Genomic DNA, 5,356 nt, shown 5'->3' on the forward strand with positions numbered 1-5,356 from the left:
TTTGAAAAGTATTAGGAAATAATAACAATCCACTCCCTCTCACAAAAGTGTGTAGAGTTGAATTTGGGGGGGCCTTAAATTCATAGCTGAAGAACTCATACTTAATTTGGTAAGCAATTGTAATTATTTGGGAGGCCTGTCTCTAAAGCTCATTACAGATGGCAATCTGGTTTTCAGAGTCCACGTTCTTAAGCACTCCACTATGCTGCCTATGGACAATGATGCCTATTTGTAAGACGAGTGAATTTTTGGCAATATTTTAAGCACTTGATGGATATTTGACCAATTGAAAAATTTCAGCATTGCTGAGGATTTGAGAAGGACAACCATAGAGCTTTTAGTCAGACAGGCCTGGACTAACATCACAATGGCTGCCCAAGGAGAGCCTCAAGTTCAGTTCAAACCTGTATTGCTTTGGTGACAGTGGGACCGGAAAAACTACATTCATGAAACATCTGACTGGTGAATTTGAGAAGGATGTATCTACCTTGGCTGTTGAGGTCCATCCTCTGTGTTCCACACCAACAGAGGACCTATTAAGTTCAATGCACGGGATACAATTGGTCAGGAGAAATTTGGTGGACTGAGAGATGGCTATGACAGGCAAGCTATATGCTATTATGATGAATGATGTAACTTCTAGAGTTACTTACAAGAATGTGCCTAACTGGCATAGAGATCTGGTACGAGTGTGTGAAAACGTCCCCATCATGTTGTGTGGCAACAAAGTGGATATTAAGAACAACAGGAAAGTTAAGGCAAAAATCATTATCTTCCACTGAAAGAAGAATCTTCAGCACTACAACATCTCTGCCAAAATTAGCGACACCTTTGGAAAGCCCCTCCCCTGGCTTGCTAGAAAACTAACTGGAGACCCTAACTGGGAGTTTGTTGCCATGCCTGCTCTTGCCCCACCTGAGGTTGCCATGGACCCAGCTTTGGCGGCAGAATATGAGCATGACTTGGAGGTTGCTCAGACCACTGCTCTCCCGGATGAGGATGATGGCCTGTGAGGAAGGAAAGCGGGAGCCCAGCGTCAGACGTCTAGTTTTATAGGTAACTGTCATATGGTGTCAATGGTGCAGCGTTTTGGGCACTTTATTTTATGGCTAAGCAGTACCCATGCTTGATCTTTGGGATGCTGAAGATGAATGGGTTTGGGAGTAAATATAGCAGTTAAAAAATATCTTCATTTTTTGGACCTCCATATTTAGCTGTTTTTGGAATGCAGTTGTTTTCCTTATTGAGGTTCAAATCTAAAAATTCTGCAGTCACGTCACAATATTCAGTGCTGAAACCTTGTTTGTTACAGTCATGCCTATTCCTTTTCAATTAGAGTGAGAATAAAGTTTATTTCAAATATCTAAATTAAATAAATAAGTGCAACCATAAACAATTAGGAAGTACCAGGTGAATAATAAATCCAATGTAGTGAGGGCTTTTTGGAAGCAGGTGCCTTTTACACTATACATTTATTTTTCCTGTAGATCAATCTGGAATACTACTAAAAAAAGCCGTATTATAAAACAAGTTTCTCTTACCCTGGTAAATTTACTTTTGATGTTTGTGTCAAGAAAATAGTATAAAAGAAAGAATGAAAATCCAAAGATATTTGCAAGTATATTCAACTAAAAAGCCAAACATAACCAAAATTATCAGGATTTAGGAACTGCTTAAATAATGGTGGTATAATAAAACAAAACATATTAACATAGTGTAAATTATACCATATAGATAAATACCTATTTTCAATAGCTACTTGAAAAAATATTAAATAAGAAGTAGCATAAACTATTATATATTGTTTATTTCTTGTAGAAATTATGTCTATAAAATGTGCTTGCTTTCTGTAGTGATAAAGATCGAAAGAATAAGAGGATCTTGGATAGTTGATACCTTATGGTGATGGAACTTTTGCAGTTTTTTTATTATACTTATTTTTTTTATTTTTTTCATTATATAACTAGACCAATAGACAATGAAAGATATTCTTTGAATGGATACTACACACTGTAAGGCAGTTAATGTATTCATAGATGACTATCTGTAAAGAAATCCTTTACTGTGTAAGGGAGAATAGACTCAGGTTTCCTTCAATTCTGATTCTATTTCTTTCCAGAAGTTTTAAAATTGTTCTATTTTTTTCGTGTCTTATATTGTCAAAGAAAACCTCATAATATAGTAATATAAACTCTCAATTATACTCTGATTGGCATGCTAAATAAGATTAGTCTTGCCTGTGGAGTCTCATGTAATATTGTTTGAAATAGAAATAAAAACAAGGAACCCTTAAGCCAGATACATAATAAAATTACTAAATTTGAAAAGATGTGAAATCTACTAACACAGATATTAATACTTTATTAATATAAACTATGTGAATATCTCCCTGAAAGAACTATCACACACATTTAAAATGTACAATGAGAAATTTAAAGATAACCTGCACCAATACTTTCTAGCACATCAAAAGGACAATGACACTGCCTGGCTGGCGTGGCTCAGTGGTTGAGAGTGGACCTATAAACCAGGAGGTCAAAGTTCGATTCCCGTTCAGGGCACATGCCCGGGCTGCAGGCTCCACCCCAGTGTGAGGTGTGCAGGAGGCAGCCAATCAAATGATTCTCTCTCATCATTGATGTTTCTATCTCTCTCTCCATTCCTCTCTGAAATCAATAAAAATATGTTTTTTAAAAACGGACAATGAAACCAACAAATAACAATATACAGTCCTGATGACATAGTAAGTGGAATTTGACACAGCTCTTAAAACTTTCTTTTCAGTATTCAGAAAATCTTACTAGAGAGTAACAACAACACAACAAATCATTAACGTATAATGGTCTATTTGAAAATATAATGTTGGTTTACATGATGTATAGGATACAGAAAATAACCAAGAAAACATATGGTTTTGAGCTTACAAATCTTGTCAGATAAACTCTCAAATGCAACATTAATCCCCAGTACTAATCAAATTCAGAAAGCCTAATTAGAGCTGTTAAGCCTAATCTTCCAATTTGGCATTCACCCAAAATGTGGTCAGGAGCACTAACTACATTAGTGTATAAAAACAGAGATTATCCAAAAACAATATAAGAACATCATGATCTTCTGAGTAATGATACAAACTAGCATATACCTCATAAAAAATTAATGGTCCCCTTTTCTTTGAAGAAAAAGAATCACGTTTCTGATGAAAATGTTGTTATAGTAATTATTTTTCAGTCTTACCCAGAATGGAAGAAATATAGTAAGTATGTATTAGTTCAGGCAGCTATGAAATGTATAAAAATAAAATTCAGATTGCTATCACAAAGATGGTAAAAGTGTTCCATTCACAGTTGTCCTATTTTCTATCTCATTACACACTCCATAGGCAGCCTCCTCCAAATGCTTAATTTCAATGACTGCTTGTTCATCTATTAAACTTCAAAATTACCAAGTCTATGACTTCACTACCTATTTTCATCAAGAAAACTGCCACCTTTAGGAAGTAGCTCCCTTAATGAAGACCCCATGCAAATGCTTATCAGGTTCCATCTATTCTAACGTGCTTCCTTCCTGTCCCTCCTAAGATTAATGCCTTCTTCTTGTCCTGACCCTCAATATTATTCAATCCGTTTTTCTCTTTCACTGTGCCTCTCTCTTTACTAATTCCTTTCCCTGGGCATTTAAATGGAATCCAATTAAATGCTGCTCCTGCCCCTCAATATCTAGCCAAACTGGCTCAAATTCTGGTGGCATGTGAAAGTATAGCCCTCTCTCTAAGATTTCTGTGAATCCCTAGGTGCTTACAATCAGAGGCCCCTCCTAGTCCTTTCTGTTCTACAGCCCTGTCTTTGGTTTCCACAACAAAATCACTCACACTTAAGATTGTTGAATTTAATTATTGACTTGTCTGAGAGATCAGGGAAAGGTCCTATTACCCAGCACGCAATTTCTGCCGTCTTCCTCTCTCAACCTGTGTCTGTTTCTCTATCCTCTCACTTCGCATTCTCTTCATTCTGAATTGCTCTAGGAACAGCCAATTCACTTCACTTCTGATGTCTTGGTGCAGCAAACTCATTTTCTTTTTCTACACATTATCAATTGCTAAGTTCCACCAACAGCTGTCTTGAAATCTCTTAAATCTATCCCTTTTATTTTATTTCTAGGCCAACACATTAGTTCCGCTTTCTGCACCTCACACTCGGATCACTACAGTACAGTGAACTAACTAAACTCGGGCCTTCGACTCTGCCCTCTCCAATGAATCCTGTACAGACCTGAAAGATGTGTCTTTCTAAAGCCATCCTTCCCCATGTCAGTTCTAAGGTCAGAATTCTTTAACCAATCCCAATTCTCATGTGATAAGGTCCAATTGCTCTGCCGGGCATTTAAGACCTTCTATAACCTGGTCCCAACCTAATTTTCCAGCCTTATCTTCCAGGCCTCTGCCACCTGAACCAGTCAGACAGTTTTTTGCATCTACTTGCATGGTCCTGCCTCCCCAAACCTGGAATGTGTTACCCCTATGCTCCTGCTCTCTTAATCTACTCATTTTCACATCTAGTCTCAAATATTATCTAATCTATCAAGGCTTTCCTGGATCTCTAAGTCCACAGAAATCTTTACCCTTTGGATACAATCTCATTTCTCTGGATCCCTATTAGGATAATAATCATCTCTGCTTGCCAGGGACTGAGGGGGTTTCCGTGTCATGGGACTTTCAGTGCTAAAACTTAACGGTTCCAGGCAAACTAGGCCAGTTGGTCACCTTATCTGTAATATAGGTGGTAACAGTCCTAGGGAAGGAAAAGAACGCAATACATTTTGTGGATGCCTACTGTGGAAATTCAGATGGCCTCAAAAACTCCATGGAGGGGAAAGAAAGGTGAGGGAGTACACATGCTGGACCCAAGGATAAGCCTGGGGCCGAGACCTTCAAATGAACGTGAACACACAGCTAAAGGCAGCCCACTTCTGCAGTTCCCTGCATTTTCCTTCCACCGCCAGCACCAAGGAATTAAGAAAAGCAAGGGCAATAAAAAAATACATTTCAGGTAAGGAACTTTTCTTTATTGATTAAGGTATTACATATGTGTCCTTATCCCACCATTTCCCCCACGCTCATTCCCTCACCCCCCTAATGTCTGTGTCCATTGGTTAGGCTTATATGCATGCATGCAAGTCCTTTGGTTGATCTCTTACCTTTCCCTCACACCCTCCTCTGTCTTCCCTCTGAGGTTTGATGGTCTGATCAATGCTTCTCTGTCTCTGGATCTGTTTTTGTTCCTCAGTTTATGTTGTTCATTATATTCCATAAATGAGTGAGATCATGTGATATTTATCTTTCTCTGACAGGCTTATTCCA

At 38.0% G+C, this 5,356-nt stretch overlaps 1 pseudogene; it reads left to right on the top strand.

Moving 5' to 3' along the window:
- The first annotated feature begins 312 nt into the window (after positions 1–312).
- Positions 313–1,447, top strand: LOC102771227 (annotated as a pseudogene).
- The last annotated feature ends 3,909 nt before the right edge of the window (positions 1,448–5,356 follow it).

Source organism: Myotis davidii, unplaced genomic scaffold (genome assembly GCF_000327345.1).
Source record: "Myotis davidii unplaced genomic scaffold, ASM32734v1 scaffold147, whole genome shotgun sequence".
NCBI classification, from domain to species: domain Eukaryota; kingdom Metazoa; phylum Chordata; class Mammalia; order Chiroptera; family Vespertilionidae; genus Myotis; species Myotis davidii.